The following is an 18895-nucleotide window of genomic DNA, read 5'->3' on the forward strand; positions in this document are numbered from 1 at the left end:
TGCCTGGCCCGGGGCCGCAAGGCCAACGCCAGTCCCCAAAGGGCGCAGAAGGCAAGCAGGGAGCCTCTGGAGAGTTGGGGGTCCCCTGCTCCGGCCCCGCTCGGCCTCTCCTCGCTTTCCTCCCCCGCCCGGAACGTCCCGGCCGGCCTCGCCCCTGCGAGACCAGCGGCGTGGCTGGCTGCCCTGGAAACCAGGCGGCTCCCGAACAAAGGCCGCCTCCCCGTCACCTTCGCCCGGCTTTTCAAAAGAGCATCTCCCGAACACAAAGCATCAGCGGGAAATGGCAATTTTATGAATCCTAATCAATCAAAGGGCTTATTAACTCAATGTGAAGCCAGATTAAAATCTTTAATTATAAATCGTGCTAAAAGGAAAAACAAAATGTACTTATGGTACACTGAAAATTCCGGATATTAACATCGTTATTATTATCTCTGGCAATATTAGATCCCCCCCCCGCACTTGCAACGGGGCCGCCTCTTTCTCTTCCCAAAGAACAAGAGAACGGAGCAGCACCTCGTCCCTCCCTCCCTCCTTTCCTCTCAAGGCTTATTAAAATGTATTCTTTTCTATTGCACACCAGGCAGTTTGCAAGGAAGCCGGCTGGGGGCGGGGGGGGGGCATTCAGGAAACCCCATTACAGCTGCACAGTGAGAGCGGTTGCGCTTTATTAAGGGAGGCGAGCTGAAGTTGGGGGCTGGGGGAGGGGTGATGCAATCAAATGTGAAGCATTTCTGCTAATGAAAGAGGCATGCTTGTCTGCGCAAGGCCGGATGATTGGCAGGAGTGCAGATTGGGAACCACAGGAAGGGCCTTTCCTCAAAGCCGCGGTGTGAGAAAAGGCGAGGGGTGGGGTTTTGATCAGGCGGACATTTGGGAAATGACCACAGCAAATTTAATCACAGTTGGAAGGAGGCTGGGGGGGGGAGGACGGGACGGGACGGGAGCGGCGCAGCGCCGGAGTCACATGTTTTATTTATCTGTTCAAAGTCACGGTCATCCCATTGTGTGACACAAACACCCCCGCATTCTGTCGTTTTGGAATACAACAAAGGCCAAAGGCTTGGCCGGAACGAGCAAAGTTCAGCCTTTTCATATTCAAATCATAAAAGCAAAATGCATCCCGCATTGTGATGCTAAAACCTGCATTTTCTGTGCATCTGCCTGACAGGCTGCTTGCCTTTGCCCCCATTTTTATCTCGCCTCTCTTTTTCACACGACCATTTTAAAAATATGCTATGCCCCAGTCTGGCTTCTAGCAACGGGTGAGGAAGCATCCCTGGAAACTGTCAAGAAAAGGAGCGAATCGGAAATCCATCCTTCCTTCCTTCCTTCCTTCCTTCCTTCCTTCCTTCCTTCCTTCCTTCCTTCCTTCCTTCCTTCCTTCCTTCCTTCCTTCTCAGAGGTGCCCATTTCTTCCAGATCTCGCGGTCAGCCAGACCAGTTGAGTCTTCCTGCCTCTCCCCCCCACACCCCTTTTAAGGTGTGAGGCAGATGGAATCGTCGTCAGCAATGCAGATTCTCCCCCCCCCCGCCCCGACACACACACACACTCACTCACTCACACACACACACACACACACACACGTTAATGCTGTGTGTACAATTTTGTATCTTCGTATCCTGAGAGCGTCGATTCCAAAATGGATCCAAATTTGATTTCGGAACAAATGTCAAAACCTTCCTGCTTTGGGGCATTTTGCCCAGCGTTCTGTGTTCCTGAGCTGCCAGCAAAGTAGCTGTTGGCTCTCTCTCCGGGTGCCCCAACCAAAGAGAAATTAAAGCACCTCACAATCCTGGAGAAGACGTGGGAAGAGAACCCCCAAGAAAAGGCTTTCCTGAGTATTTTTAGGACCCAGATTACAACAGATCCGATCCGAGCAAATTCACGCGTGCATCTTCTTTCCTCCGGAGAAAATCTCCCATTCACCGGGGTGGGTGGGGGGTGGACTTATCTGACCCGTCCTCCTTCTGGGGAATGGGGCACATTCTCTCTTCCTCTTTCCCACATCTTTCAACACTGCCATTGCCCGCCCACCCGGCAGCCCCTCTTCGCGAGGAAGCAGACCCCACCGGGCGGGAGGCCGAGATGGGTGATGGCTGCCTCCGACCTGTTCTTCTTTTCCTCCGGAATCGGGGCGCTGATTTGCTAAACCTGACTTGACTTTCAGGAAATCTACTTACGCATCCAGTTTCAGTGAAATAGCAGGAGCCCTATATGTTTCTATAAAGTAAAAAAGAGCAAATCTAATAAAATAATTCTACTTAACATTATTTTAAATATCGCTGCAGAAGACCATACTATCTAAGAGGTTGAAACAGATTAAAATCCCAAGTAGAACACAGGAGGCTCAAAAAAATAATAACAAAATCGCCAGTAACATATTATCAGGATAATTCAAAGAAGCAACTAAATGTCAAAACAATAGATACACTTAATTTGTATTTTTAAAAAGCAACCATAAAGCTTTTCTCCAGAGTTTCTTTTTGTATTTTATTTCCAGAAATGAATAATACCTTTAGAAATTATTAAAATCTTTGCCAGCATATTAAAAACTAGATTTCCTTTAATTCTGTATTATTCAAATTATATTTCAGAAAAAAAATTGAATTTCTTTTAAAAAAGAGCATTTCTCCTATGATATTTTCCTTCTCAAAAAATTAATTTGAAACATAAAGTTTAGAGATGGGAATCTGCTCTGCTGATTTATCTGCACCAGTATATCCTATTTTACAATGCAAATATTTAAGAGATGATACATTTATGTGGAAAATAATATTGTTTGCAAGAGAAATAAACTTATAGGGCTGGAATAACGACTACTGATTTACAGTGGGGAGCTGGATTTATATTTGTTATAGAAAGAAAAATACCTTTTTCTGGTATTTTGAGGAAAAATGACAATGCAGACGTTTTTTCCCCAAGAAAAACAAATGAGAGAACGAGATTTTGAAAGCGCTATTTTTAAAAAAGGCCAACATATTTTAAATGGATCCTTAAAGTATTGCAAGTATTCCTAAGGAATGCATGTCCTACTGCCTCCTAAACAAAACCAGCAGGTTTTTCTCCCATTTTCACACACCTCTGGCCGAATACGTCGTCCGGAGCATCCTCCCATCCCCAGCCACCGCGGGGATAAAGGGCGCGGGGCCAGAAGGGAGGCTGGCTAAGGGTTTAATCTGGATTCATTTTGGCAGGCTAAATCTCTCCTTATTGTTATGCAAAAGTCAAGCGCTCTCCCGGTTCGGACTAAATCGTTTATCTTTATCATTTTCCTGCTCCTTGGACAGGCCGGGGGGGGGGTGCATTGTTTCGTTTGCCGTCCGAGGGCAATGATCCGGTCAAAAGGGCGCGGCAGCCTCGGCGGGGGGAGGGGGCTCCGGGGCCGTCAGCAGAAGATGGTCCGATCGAGCCCCGATCCCAGGAAGGGCTCACCGCAGGATCAGCGGCGGGATGGCCCGGAGACCCCGTCCGTAGCGCTTACACAAGTCCGCGCGCGAACGCCGGGTCGCCAGGGATCTCTCAAGGCCGCTGGCCTGGCCGTTAAGCCCGCGGATGGAGCAGACGAGCCACTTGCCGGGCCGCCGGGACCGTGGACTTGACCGTGGCCGCCGGCTAATCCAGCTCCAGATGTCCCTGGACCGCGCCTCCCCGTCTCGCCCGCCGCCAAACAGCCAGATTAGACGGCCCGGCCGGCGCCCCCTGCGAGGGAGGCTCTTCGCATTCCAGAGGCGGCCCTCGCCGCGCGGTCAGTTCGAGGTGGGCATTTGCGCCGCCGCCACTCTTTCGCGGAGCAGGAGAAAAGGAGGCGGCGAGGTCTTCTCGCTCATTTTCTCTGGTGAAGAGAAAAAGCCAGGAACTCGTGGCGTGAACTTAATTTCGATCCAGACTCGGGGAGTGGAGAAATATGTAATAATACAAAGCTTTATAATGACTAATAATTAATAATTTAGACTTCAGAGCACCCGTTAAACCTCCCTAAGGAGACCAAAATCGAGGGTGCCTCCACCTCTTCAACCGGCATTTGCTCGAATGTGGACCCGAGTCCTCGCTCACATCCGCTTTTCTACATTTGAATAGAGCGAAATTGCCAGGCTTTTGAAGCTGATCTCCGCTTCCCTTCGGAGAAGAAACGGCCTGTGCCTTAAAACCAGGGACCGCCTCTGTCCTGGACTCTCCCGGCCATTTCTCCCAAGCCCTCTGGATTTGCACGTTTTCTCGGAAATTGTTCTATAATTTTGTAAGCATTGAAGTGATCGACGGAGGAGCGCGTGAGACCAAAGAACGGGTGGCAATCCCTGGAAAGCACAGCCGGTCCCGCGTACCTTTGAAAGGTTAGGAAAGCATCGGCTTCGCTCTTTTCCTGCATGCCGTGAACGGATGGTGCACAAAAGAAAGCGGACCCGATTTAGGAGATTAAACACATTTTTGTTCGTTTCCCGTTTTAAAAAAAGTCAGCTTTTTAAAGGAAGAAACTTGTACATTCGGTAATCTTTCCAAGTCACCCAAATTTAGGTCTGCCTTAAATATCCCACTAGCATGACACAACAGCTCAGCTTCCTCACACCTCTTTTTGTGTGCTAAAAGCGCCCTTGTTACTAACCTGTGGCAAGAAAAATGCATTTCCCCAGACTTCAAAATATTATTTCGTTTTTCTGGTTTCCTTAAAAGCGTTATTGCTGCCCTTTAATACTTAAATTAGAAGGTTGTTGTTGTGATGTGTTCTTCATTATTAGCCCCTCTAAACGGTAATTTCAGAGGCGAGATTGTATCATTCATATCCATGCACACAAACACACACCCACACAGGCCAATGTGAGATTATTATTCTGTTGTGGTCCCTGCCCCCGCATTCATGGATAGTGTGTCCCAGATGCTTCAGGCCACAGAAATCCAGCAAAGCTGAAGGCCAGCCTAAAACGGCTGTTGCCCCGCAATTCCCTTTTCCTCTCCTCCTGGCTGCCTCAGAGGGAGCCCCTTGGGGGGAGAGGCACATCCCCTCTTTCATATTACAAAGGTGACAAAAGGATGACAAAATGGGACATTCTGAAGTTTAACAGTATTATTGCTACAAATAAACAGCTATTTCTCTTATCACCTTTTCAGGAAACTGCAACTGAGGACCAGATGTTAGCAGCCAGAAAACTTCCTCTCTGATAGCCAAGTGGCAGCACTTTTTGCCACAGGAGCAGAAAAAGCAGAATGAGAAAACAGCCAGGCGCCCACCCCCCCACCCCCGTTTTTTAACTGGTCTTCATAAAGTCAGGTCCAATCCTGCACTCTCTGTGACCTTCAAGCAATAGATCTGCCTCCTTGTCCATCAGGACAGAGAGCAAACGGGTCACCTAACAGTACTTTGGAGGTTCATTAACTCCACTGCCCCAACCCTTCAAATATGTATAATCTGTAGCCTGTGTCATTTTTGTTTTGCAGGTGTATTTATATTCCTCCTCCTGCTCCTCCTCCCAACTTACAACAAAGCAAAAACATACACAGCACAACACATTAAAACAAGTTCAAATAAATAAAGCACATAAGGTGGCCTTCAAACTACACAAAATGATACCTCAGAAGAAACTGAGATTTGTAACTGATCCCAAACATCACTGATCAGAACTTCTCCAACAAAAAACATTAAAATCATGTTCAGAGTTGCAAAGATACATACGTTCAAAACAAATCCTTAAATTAAGGACACAAAAGCTGTATGAAATGAAGACCAAATTTGCAGAAATGTACATCAGCTTAACATTCACCGCCTTCTCGCTCAAAGTGCTGCATAAACTTAATAATAGCAGATTAAAAAGGAAGCTGCCATTACCCCAACCTCTCTGTTCAAGCCGCCCCATAAGCAGAGTCCTTCCACTGACCCCCAATGCCTGAATATGCCCTCCCTCCCCAGCCAAACTGAGGAACACCTTTGCTATCCCTCCTCAGACAGTCCTCTGGCCTTGGATGCCATTAAGACGGAATATGAATTGCATGACAGAATGGGTTGGAAACCGTTTGTTTCTGAAAGCAACTTTTTATTGTGGCCCAGAGATTTATGGAAAGTCACAGAAACAGGATTTGTTCTGGAGGACTTCCTACCAGGTTTCACTTTCACAAGCAAATGAAATCCCAAGTCCGGTGACATCTTAAAAGTTAACAAATACGTTATGACATAAATTTTAATGAATGATTGTCTATTTCATCAGACTCAAGAATGTAGGATTTACAAAAGCTCGTGGAACGATATATGCATTAATCTTCAAGGGGCTTTTGGTTAAATTTGATCATTTCTGAGCCATTTGTTGGTTTAGTGCTGCTCTGGTCCTGAAGCTGCACCATAACTGGAAGTTCAGTTTCCCCTCTTGGGAGGGAAAATATTGTCAGACCCCTGTCACTCACACTCACTGCGCATGAGCAAAGGACAGCCCAGTGCAACTTCAGCCATGAGGCTGGGTGGAGGTCTATTCTTTAAAGCAACCTGAGATACGGGAAATGCTCAAATGCCATTCCTCATTTCAGACACACACACAAAAAAGAAACTCTACAGATATTTTATTTTCAGTGAGAGAATAAAATTAAATAATGTAATATGTTACCTCAATTCATTTTTAAATATCTCCTTTGAGAAAATAGGCGGACCTCCTCCCTCGGCCAAGAGCCTTGTTGACAAGCAAGCCTTGCTCCATCAGGCATCCCCCCCCCACCCACTCTGTGCATGCAAAGCACAAAGCTGCTCAGAAGTTTTTAATGCCCCCGAAAAGGATTTCTGCTGTGATGCAACTCAAGACCATGAGCCATTTTGTTAACGGAAAGCATTATTTTTCATCGTAGTTCACGTGTCGTTAGAAACAATGGATGAGAAATGCAAGGCAAACCTCAATCTACAGGCCTAACCACAAAAGTTATTCTATGCCTTTCCGGCTGATGGAAGAAATTTGTGGATATCTGACCTCTTTACCAATTCCTCTGAATAAGGCTGTCTTAATGAACCCCAAGCTTTTCCGAAAAAGTTCCAGCTTCTCCATATGTATAGAATTCAGCTCCTCGATTTCTGTGCCACCTGGTTTTATTTCTCAAAGGCCTGCAAAGGTGAACCTCATCAGAGTGGAGTGATCTTCCCCTTGAACCCACCCACCGCTCTGAGCAGGAAACTGTGATACAGGGCCATACTAGGAGAGAGAGTGACCCCCAAAGTACTTGTTACCTACTTAAAGGAGGCAAGTTGTGTGATATGTGGTGTGGATGTCCTGGAATGGAGCAAGGCCTGCTCATCCACCTGTCTCTAGCAGGTGCCAGGATGCTTTTCAAATATACCCTTTGCCAGGTGTGTATTCTGTACAGACATTTGTGCTGCTATGTTTTCAGCCCATGCAGCAGGAGCAGCTGACTAAAAGAAAATACAGGCAGGCAAGAGGGAGTTAAGTAAATCATGTTTTTCTTTTTTTCTTTGTCGATATATTTAGTTCTCTTCCTGCCAAGATTCATTTCGCTCCGCTATCTTGCAAGAGACACATATGGTGCAGTGAAATTGCCATCCAAGAAAGCTTGTCCCAGCCTGTAGAGACATCATCAAATAAGATTAAAGCAAAGGAAAAAAAAAAAAAGATAGAACCTTTTTTTTTTTTTTTTTTTGGTCTTGTCCTACAGAGAACATCTGATGAAAGTCAGGAAGGTTCTTGAATGCTTCTAAAGGTTTTTCTGTCTCTTTCTTTACTTTGCCTGGTTAGGGAAAAAGCAGAGCCCTGACCAATTCTCTTCTTTTTCTTTGCAAGCCCAACAAAAAAAAGTGCTTAATAATATGGTTTTCACTTCCCCTCTGATAAATAGCACTTAAAGGTCCCAAGCAGATCTGCCTCTCCCTTCCACTCTGTTTCTCTCCCCTCTCCAGTCCGGAGTTTAATTTGCCAGCACCAGCTGCACCTGAATAGAATAACAGAGTTGGAAGGGACCTTGGAGGTCTTCTAATCCAACCCCCTGCTTAGGCAGAAAACCCTACACCACTTCAGACCAATGGTTATCCAATATCTTAAAAACTTCCAGCGTTGGAGCATCCACAACTTCTGGAGGCAAGTTGTTCCACTGATTAATTGTTCTAACTGTTAGGAAATTTCTCCTTAGTTCTAAGTTGCTTCTCTCCTTGATTAGTTTCCACCCATTGCTTCTTGCCCTGCCCTCAGGTGCTTTGGGGACCTGGTCAGCCCCTCCCTCATGCCAGAGGTACTACATCCGCTTGCATTTTAGAGGGTGGGCTTTGGAAGGAAGATCATCTCTCATTTTTAGGAATGGCCACACAGCAGTGGGCAATTCTATCCAAGAGTGAACTGTTTCCACACAGAGCAGAAAGGATTTAGTTCAGCCACAGCTGACTTTTGCTTGTGATCAATTTCCCTGTGTTGCTCCCTTGTCACCCTTGGGAGATCCAGTCCAGCAGAGCTGAGCCTACCCACCCATTCACCTAGACTCAAAAAAAGGGGGGGGTTCCTGCCTCTTCCCTGTCACTGAAAGCCCACACACCTTCTTGACAGATGGAGCTTTCTGCCCAGCGAATATTAATCTTATGGAAAGACCATAGAATGAAATAAAAGAGGAGGAAGATGTGGGGGGGGGGCTTATACTACCATCTACAAATATGAGGCCAAGACATTTTTCATCTGGGCAAAGGATGCTTCTCCTTTCCCTACAGCTTGTCTTCGATGGAAGAAGGCGGCAGGATATGATGGGTCTGCACAAGGGCCATGCTAAAAACAAATGGGAGGGAGCTCCGAGTCTCCCCATCCCCACCAGCAGCCAGAGGGAGACCACCAGGAAACCTCAAATACCCCCCCCACCTCATAACAGAGGCGGAGGTGAAAGCATTGTCATCTTCCCCAGTCCTCCCTGTGGCCTCCACTGGCTGAGTATCTCTGCTCCTGTAGGCCCCTTCAATCTGCCCCCTGCAGAAGACTGCGTGATCTGCTAAAGTAGTTTCAGTGTTCCCTAGTTCATATTTTTAATTTTTGCCAGAAGAAATTAAACTTATTTATTTCAATTGTAAATTGAGGTAATGGGTAGAAAGAAAAAGGGAAGGTGTGCCTGGGGTGGGGGAAAAACAGACCAAGTGACCAATCAGTGATGTTGGGTATCTCTAAGGGGGTAAAAGGAGCCAGAATTACAAGAAAGGCAAAGCCAGTGATTGGCTCAGCACTGGGGAGTTGGACGGTGGGCAGGTTTACAGGCACCAAGGATGCATACCAAGCGTTGTTCTTTTTCCCCCAGTGGCTCTAAAATTCAGCTAATAATTGGCCCCACTCAAAATATCTGGGATTTGGGGGGAGGACCTCCTCGGTTTTTTGATGGTAGAAAGTGCCTGCCTCTCAAAGCATCTCCCAAATCCAAGACCAAATTGGTATTTGATGCCTTTTCTGTACAAAATCCATGACAACCGTAAGAATGGACTAATTTCACAGTAGATTTTGGCTTACTTGCCTTCCCCCGTCTACCCCACCCCTCCGATCACCCCATGTCCTTTGTCAAAGCCAGGCAGTGAATGGAGAGCAGAGAGGAGGTGATGCCAGGAGGGAGGCCACACGGTGAGGACGGAGGGGCTCTCTGGCCAAAGTGAGCTACAGCATCTCCTGAAGGACGGTATTCTCAATGCAACAGCGGGGCCTCCTTTGCCCCCAGAACCCCTTACAGGAATGCTTCCCCTCCATTATTCAGTCTTGGGGATCCCTTGATTCCAGCTGTTTCCCACCCAGCTTAAATTCAGCATTTCCCAAAGAGATCCACGTAAGGCTACATTTTCTATCACTTCCTTTGGCCACGTGAAAGCTACTGGATCAGGGAAAATTGGTCTGGGATCCTGATCCTCTGTTCAATAAGCCCCCCATGAGGAGAAGAAGAAAGAAAAATCTGTTTGTGAATGGGGAAGGTTTCTAGAAGAGACAGAGGATGCCCACCCAGGATTAGGAATGGAGGAAGGTGCTGTATTCGAGCCTCCGGATGGTTTCAGACAATTTCATCACTTCAAGTGATTAAGCCTTAGACCAACATCAGAAAGCTAAAACAGACCAGCACCAGGGATTTCTCAAGTGGTTTTTGAATCAAATAGGAGCTAGGTTTAAAAGCTAAGCAAGGCTGGACCTACTAAATACATGGATAGGAGACCACCAGGAAACCTGTAAGCTTAAGACTAGACTGGAAAGTCAGAGGCAACCATTTGCAATCAGATGAGAACAGATCGCTTCCACAAAACAGTGAAAGTTATGAAGTTACCAGAACTCTTATCTGACTCAGGGAGAGATCATGGCCATCCTTCTTTCAAAGTTGACCATCTGATAAAGAGACCGCTGGGTGGGGGATGGGGAGTACGAATATTCTAAGCAGAGCAACCAGCTTTTCAAACTTGTTCTTTCTCAAAATAAAATAAAGTTATGCTAGGGACATTGTATGGTTTATGTGGGGATCCTGTGCGATGTACGTCAGATTAGGCCAATTCTGTAGAACTGTTGTAGAATGGAGACATTCAGAGCAGAACTGGAGCCATCCCTGGGCTCTTTGTTTCTGCCCTGGGGGCCTCTCCCCTGCGGCCGTCCCACGAGCACTGCCCTCCCCCACCCTGGGGAAGACTCTCGGTGAGGGCAAGGTCAACAGGGGCATCGCACAGAAGCTGTCACCATGGCTTCCACCTCAGTTTCTCCGCGCTTGTCAGCTGAAGGCAGGCGCTGCCACCACCTCCTGAAGGGGCTTCTCTGTGCTGTTTTACAAGGCAAATATTATCTGTTCTCATTTCCAGGGCAGCACGTTATTAAAAGCTGGTTGTAATCTTAGAAATTAAAAAGCCTTCCTCTGCTTGACATTTCATCTCATGAAGTCCCCAGGGAAGGAAAACTTCACATGCTCCTGATCTCCCTGGCTAAGAACTTAGTTTCCCCTGGCAAACCTGGCCTGGCCTAAACCTTGCTGGCTGGTCTGCAGGGCCACGAGGTGCCTGTTCCCAATTTGCCAGTTCTGGTGGGAGGGAGGGGGCAGACCAAACCCAAAGCAGAGGCCAGCACACGGTGACCACAGAGTAACAGGTTAAAGAGGGTCCCTCGCCCTGATATTGCCTTCCAATATAGCTGCTGGAAAGTCACAAGTGGAAATGCCCAGGTTATTTTCCTGAGAATTCAGATAGACTGTTCCTGTCTAGGAGGGCCCATATAGCCATCCCAGTTGATGTGTAATAGGCTTCCTCATGAAATTTTTCTTCTCTGGAGGTCTTCAAACAGAGGCCCGATAGCTCTCTCTTTCTCCACTGCACTTTAGCAGATCCTGCACCAAGGGCGAGTTGATTAGATGACCTCTGAAGTCGCTTCCAACTCCACAATTCTACAATGAAAATCCAAAGATTGGAGGCTTCACACAGAGTCCTCATTATTTGGAAATGGCAGACGTTCCATCCGACTTGGATCTTGTTCCAAGCTCCCCCCCCCCTCCACAAGGGCCAAGGCCACTAGGAGATTCCCTGCATGAGGAGATCAAAAATATATTCTATTGCAACCATCTATAATTTAACACTCACTTCTCAAGGACCTGTAAGCACCCTCAAAATTATTTTGTAACAACAACAACAAATTGGTTTCAAAATCTTACATTATGGATTCTGAAATTAGGTTTGCTAAAAAATCTGGATAGCAAATATCAACCTTAGAAGGTTCAACTATGGAAGAGCAAAACTTATGCTGGATGCAAACAATTGATCTTCCTCCCCGGTTCCTCATGGGCTTCCTTTATTACCCTTAATCGACATGCTTAACAAGAACAAAGCAATCACTACCCGTGAAAATGCCTGGGAACACAATCGCAAAACTGCTGTGGGTTTTGGATCAGGCAGGAAGGACCCCTGTGGCCAACTCCCCCAGCTGGCCTGGATTTGCAAGGATGTCTCTGCGTTTCCTCATCAAACCCAGCCCTACTTGTTGCCTGGTCCTTCCCCAAAAGGGTTAACCCCACCCTCCAGACCATGGCCAGCTCACCCCCTTCTGCCATAGGCAGTGCTCTTGGGTTGCCTTTTGTTTCAATATGGCCTGCGTTACAATCCACATGCAGCAGGAACATTTGTCTTTCACACACAAGATAAACACAACTGACATTTTGTGAAAGTAGACGAGGGGATGGCTACTGATGAGCAAAGCTGAAGTGTTTTTCTGAATGCCCTTTTATTTTATTATCACTTCACAAGGAACATATTTCCCTTTTTTTGGGAAAAACCTTTAAATAAGGTTTTAAATGAGATAGAAAATTATATCCCTGCTATCAGGAAACCCATAAATTCCAAATGCAACCCTTATTTGGGATGAGCCATTAAAGTGATTTGCTCTGTTAGCCACTCCTACTTAAAAGTCATTTAAAATTTATTAAATATGATAAAAACTCAAATCTAAACTTTGTTTTAAGCTGCTTGGATTGGTTAAATCCATTCTGCTTTTCAGACAAGTACATTTTTAATTAATGGGGAAATGTAAATTGATTAAAACTACCTGTTGTTTTCAATGATTTGGTTGTATATATAAGCCTTCTTTTTTTAAAAAAAAAAGGAAGAACAACTTGCAAGCCATTAAGATATTTTAATATGATCCCCACAAAAAAACCATACAGAACCATGTTTGCTCTATTTTATGCAGGCTTTTTCCTGAAAGGAAAATGAAACAGAATGGAATTTAACAGTTTGAAGATTTTAATTATGGAAATTCTAAATAAATATAGATTGGCTCACCTTCCCTTTCTGAGTTCAACTATAAATGGGTTTTGGTCTTCTCAAAAAAAATGTATGGAGATAAATTCTATATATGTATGACATAATTTAGAAGTAATGAATGAAGTTATTTTTAAGAACAGTACTTATTTCTAGTTTAATGAGTATTGTCTGAAAATAAATGTTAATGGCTTAATGGTTTTTAGCCTCTTTTGATGCTATTTAGACTAAAACCTTGAAAAGTAGCATTTGCAAAGCAACTATTAAATAGTTCTCATCTTAAATTTTAATGACAATTTTGAATAACTATAAATGTATATCCTTATATCTTCAGAGTGAATAAAAAAACAAATGTTAAGTTTCAGTGGAAAGAAGTGGAAAAATAATTTCCAGACCTTATTTGGATAAAGAACAAGAACAAAATTAGGATTGATTAAAAAGCAAGCAAATTGTACAGAATCTTCAATGGGCATATCCATTTGTCATCTGGAATGTTTAAAACTTTCTGTTTATATCAACTTTGGTTATGCCATTATTTCTGTGTATTCAGCTGTGTAGTCATTTAAAATGAGCTTCACACGCATCTCTCTTTTTTTTTTTTTTTTTAACAAAAACATAAAACACATCTTTTCAAAACGAAACTTTTGCTCTGGTCACATATTAAAGCAAATCATGAACAAATCTTATTTTTCAATTAACACAACTAAATATTTTAAACAAATATTTCCCTCAAATCTGTCTATGTAACTATGCCATTATCCCCCAAAACCCGTTACTTAAATCTTAAATCCTAACGAATTATCAATCCATTTTTCTCTTTCATTTGCTTAGATGGATACACGCATCTCTTTTATGGAACAGCCACGCGGGCTTACTGACATGCAGGCTCTCAGTACTGCACCACAATTATTGTTTTTTAAAAAGGAGAAATTGGAGCTATCAGGACTGCAAACATCTAGATAGCCACTAAATGGCAGCACAGAAAGTCCAAAAATTATTTGCTATCATCTAGTGGCTGTCCAGAACTTTGCAATCCAAAGCAAATGGGCAAATAAAGGCCATGTTATTCTCCAATCTAGGTTAACTGCATTGGCAAAATAGAAAAATGCTGGCTCCACTATAATTCCAAAGTACAGATTGTCCAAGCCCAAAATTTCAAGCCCAGTGGCATAAGGGATTCTATTGTGAGTAGAGGAATGAAGTACTCTTCTTGTGAAGTACCTCTGGACCTGCATTTGCCACCAGCAAGATTGGCCAGGATGTTCTCGAATAGGTCTCCAAATTATTGGAGGTGTGGACACAAACAAGGGACATTCTACCACATGTGGTGGACTTGTCCTAAGATTAGGAAATTTTGGGACAAGATTAAAAAATGGCTGGATGAAATAACAGGGCAGAAGATAGAAAGAAAGCCGGAACTGTTTCTCCTGGGTATTCTGGAAGGGAAAATGCAGAAAAGTATACATATTACACATACTAACAGCAAGTAGAATTGTGATAGCACAAAATTAGAAACAATCAGACACCCCTCCAGATCAAATCATAATAAAAAAAAATATACGAATGTGCAGAGATGGACAGATTATCTATGGAAATGAAGGAGAGGGAAGACACCAAGTACTATTTAATATGGAATAAATGGTATTCCTGGCTGGAGAGTAATCATAAAACTTAAGGGATGTTTTTGTTATGAGATCAAATTGTAAATAGAAGTCAAGATAATTTAGATAAAGATGTAAGTTTAAGATACAGATATTTAGAAGTATAATTTGTGTAAAGAGGTTAAATAGGCTAGAGATACCGATGCAGAAAAGTTGTTACTAGTATTGAAATTTTGATATGTTTGTTTTTGGTTGTTTATATTTTTTGTTTATTTGTGTGTGTGTGTGTATTTCTTGCTTTTTTTGTGTATTATGTTTCTTTTTGTACTGTGTATTTTAATCTTTGGAAATTTAATAAATATTATTTAAAAAAAAGAAGAATTCCAAAGTACAAATTGTAGCGATGTAGAAGAACTATTTTATTTTTCTTTTCTGGTTTCCTTCAGAAGACTCCAAAGCAGGTTTGTGTGGAAATGGGGAGCCCGCAAAAGTATATTGCAAAATATACTTCCCCACACCCCACATGGCGCTCATTAAGGAAGCAGATCATTCTATACCTTTCAAAGGATGCCCAGCATTCAGCCCCCACTTTCATAACACACTTAGGTCCAACCTTGGCTCACTCCTTGCCCTGTGGCCGTGCTCCATCCATCTTCCTTCTGCACCCCAGACAGTCCCACCAGATGTCCTGGAGGCCCAGGGAGGCAGCGACGGATGGCTCTGGTGCTCTGACTAGCCGAGTGGGGTGTAAAGCCCTCATTAGCTTTAAACATAAACCGCTCATTGCCTTTGACTCAGAGGGAGCACGCCTCCGCCACTGGGTACAGCTCAGCCGGTTCCCAAGGAGACGCTTTGCAGCAGTCAATCTAAGGCGTAGTGAACAAGCAGGGGCATTTTCAGCCAGTACTGAGGGCAAAAGCAGCTGCCGAAGGCGCCTGAAGATGCTGCCCTGAATTTTGGTTTCCTTTGATTGTGCCTTTTCGACCTTTAATGTGCTTGACTCATTACTCACCGCATTACTCATTCTCTTGGACAGGCCGTTTCTCAATTCAAACGCCCTAAGAGAAAAGACCTCTAACTTCGCCCGTCCAGCCCTCTCAGGCAAGACACTCCACCTGCCACAATGCGGGGAATCTTCTGCAAGGGCCCCTTTGCTTTGGGGAGGGGGGGCAGCAGCACAGCCTGAGTTGCAGCTCTGGGAACCAGCATGGCCAACTTCTGACACCCACTCTGAGCCTGGGAAGAGGAGGCAGCTCTGCACCCTGTGGCCACCCAGTCCCTCTTTTAGGTCACCCCCTGGATGCCCAGAGCAAAGCAGCTCCCATGCCCAGGATGTCCCCAGGCCCAACCTGTTTGCAGGACGGAGTCAGCATTTGGAATCGATTCATCCATGTGGAAGAACCAAAAGCCAGAAATGGGGGGGAGGGGGAGGGGGAGGGGTTGGTCAAGATCTGGCACCAAGGAGCATTTTTTTCTGCAGCCTGGCCATCTGAAGCAGCTAAAAAGCAACTCCTCATGCCTAGCCCCCAGCTTCATTTCCTCTCCATAAAACAGGGACAAGTGGGGTCCTCACCCCCTTTATAATGAATTTTATTCTTTTTTTTTAAAGTAGAGGCTCTGTGTCAATCAAGCCTCCATAAGCTTGCAAAAACAAGGCTGTGAGCAGATGTGAAGCTCTGAAACGTCCCACCAATTGATGCAGGATCTTCTACTGGAATCCCAGCCATCTTCCTGGGCCCCAGGAAATGGAGGGAGGCCTGTCTTCAAAGCAGCTGGGAAGTGACCAAGTCGAGGGCAGAAGAAAAGCCAGAGTCACCTAGCTGGTTTGGACAGACACTGTCTGTAGGAGTGTCCTTTCTTGCTTTGGACCCCAGGAGAGGGCAGCTGAATAAAGCAGCACCCTGCAGATTCCAGCTTGTTCTCAGAGAAAGCTGATCAGCAGCCCCACATTTTGCCTGTGGGGTGGAACCCCAGCCGTCCCCCTTGGATTGCATGATGGAAGAGAAGCAGATGAGAAAAAAAGACACCTGGCTTTGACTGGTTTCCTTCAGCAAAATGGTCCAATCTATTATGTGGGGAGACACTTTTCCAAAGAGGTCAAATCCCTTTTTTCCCAGGGGAAGCCAGGATCAGGGCAAAAGAGGAAAGAAGGTGAGGCCACCTCTCTCCTCCTGCCCAGTCTCCAGCTTCCTGGGTGGCTGGAGGGAAGGGGTTGAGACTTTTAAATAAGGCTGCATCTTCAGAGGATAGAAATAGCATCAAGCACACGAAACCGAGGCCACAGGCTGGCGGGAGCCAGGGTCCGCCAATGCCACCTCTCTCCCTGATCTTGCATGGCTGGCAGAAAGAGTGTTCTGCATGGTACAAAGGAGAGAACACATGCGTGGCCACATCCTGAAGCATTCCTGGGAAGGGCCGATGTGTTTCCTCCACTGCTATCTTTTCCATCCCTGCTCCTGTCCAGTCCAATGCTTGTTCTGGTGAAAAAGCGGCAGCAACAAAATTCAAACTCCAAGGCTGTTTCAGAAAAGGGTTTAGAAAGCTGTGCACACATCTCCTGTTAATAATCCAGCTTCTCAAGCATCTATTATTCAAAAAGCTGCACAGCTCATCTTTAAGAGATGTCTGAATCTATGGTATGTCTGATAGATCTCACCTCCTTCCCCCTTCCTCCTTCTGTCCCCCCAGATAGACGTTGTCTATTGATCTGAAGGTCTCTATCTGCTCTTCAATGCCAGGGTAACTCACAGCAAGAAAAAAAAAGCGGGGGGGGGAATATGGAAAGACAAGGTTTGAGAGGCTAACAGGCAACCACAACAATTGGCAGACAGACACACAGATACACCAACAACAAATAATACAGCTGAGATCCCCCTTTAATCTATTCCTCACTGTAGTGACCCAAGGAGAAGAGGGTTGGAAAGCAGGCTATGGTTAGAAAAGGTTCTTTAATGCTGTAGCCAAAGTTTTTAAAAACCTCCAGTGGCCCTGAACTCCTTCCTTCTGTTTGAGCCCTTTATTTCCACTCAGGATGTTAAAGGCTTTAAAGAAACTGCCTGCTAAGATGCACTAAAGGGCCTCTCTTCTTCATCAGCATTTCTCCCCTCAACAGAGCCTCCTTCGGTAGAGATCTCCCTCAGCATGGAGGAGGAGGGCAAAAAATGCTTCCGTGGACCTAGGGAAGGCTAGCAGCATGATTTTAACCCACAGTGTGGCGTCCAATCCTTGAGTGGGCTGGGGAGGACAATTTCCCATGGGGTACTTCCTCAGGCTAATTCCCCTGAAACTTGTGGCTTTCAAGGCCATGAAATAAGCCCCAATTTCTTCCGCCTGTCTTCTCCCAAATACCAGTCACTGTTGACTGCACATTCTTTTCCAATGACACTTCAAGCAAAACATCACAAGCCATGCTCTTCCTTCCTACAAAGTTTGTGTGTTGCAGACCAACCACATCAGCAATTTCATGATGGTTTTAAAGAGGCTCCTGAGTATCAAGGGACACCCGTATTTACAGGTGGGTTAAATGCTGCCACTTTTGGCCCCTGGTTTCGGTGAAGCCTGGAGATGACAGTGTTCCCTTTTCCAAAGCACTAAAGGAGGAAAGAGACTCTAACCCCGTAAGTCCCAAACTGTACACCACGGCACTTCAGCAAAGTCTCAGAGACACAGCTAGGTATTTTAAATTTTAAACTTTTGAGGGAAACATTTATTTTAATCTATTTTTGGGTTTGTTCTACCATAAAACTATTGATGCCATTTAATACATTTAGGTAAGTGTCAGGATATTGCAAAATCTGTATCAATGAAATTGTATTTGTTGAGAATCTTTTTGGCTGGAAAGATATGGTGGGTTTTGTGTTTGCTAAGATTGGCTGTCTCTTCATTGTCAACGCAAAATGAAAGCCCATCAGAAAGGATTAGCTTCAGCTTTTAAACATTTTTAAAATGTCAAAGAGGTCACAACGGATCCATTTCCTTATCCAGCATATTTACTTGATGAAATTTGTGGTAACACTGCATTTCTACTTTTCATGTGAGTTGGCCTTAGAGCTGGACATTGATCCCAGGCTAATGAGAGCAGACAAGGGCATGATGGGGTGGGCAGGCTTGGCATCAGCCACAGTTGTGGCAGATATGTGTCAGGCATGTGGGAGGTTCACAAAGAGCACTAATTGGGGGGGGTGCGTGCGTGTGTGCAGAAAATCTATTAGAGGTTCCACCAACATTACTCATTTAGTTCAAATCACTGTGCAGTCAAATGGCTGTTTTATATCCAGTACTTCCCTGCATCCCATTGGATGCAAATAAGTTCCTATTACTCTGCCAGAAAAAATAAGAAAAAAAGGACCAAATATTTGGCTTGACCTTTTGGAAACATCAGAATAACTTGGTAAAGAGCCACCGCAGGTCCAGATGCACAAAGGACAAAAAGGATTACCAGTCTAGATCTGGTAATATCTAAATAATATCTTTGCTAAGAGACTGTTCTAAGTGTACAGGTAACTTCGGCCACCGTGGATGTGGGGGAAGTAAGAAAGCTTGTTTGAGGGCTCCTGCGTCCCACTAAATCTCTTTCTAACCTGTGAT

General features: G+C 44.9%; 1 protein-coding gene across 1 annotated transcript in view; it reads right to left on the reverse strand.

The window, feature by feature from the left end:
* ZFHX3 (zinc finger homeobox 3) overlaps window positions 1-18895 on the reverse strand; it is a 213323-nt gene that overhangs the window by 155606 nt on the left and 38822 nt on the right. The gene's annotated exons all lie outside the window — the stretch shown is intronic.

This window comes from Pantherophis guttatus, chromosome 11 (assembly GCF_059756535.1).
Source record: "Pantherophis guttatus breed Tessera chromosome 11, ASM5975653v1, whole genome shotgun sequence".
Lineage (NCBI taxonomy): Eukaryota > Metazoa > Chordata > Lepidosauria > Squamata > Colubridae > Pantherophis > Pantherophis guttatus.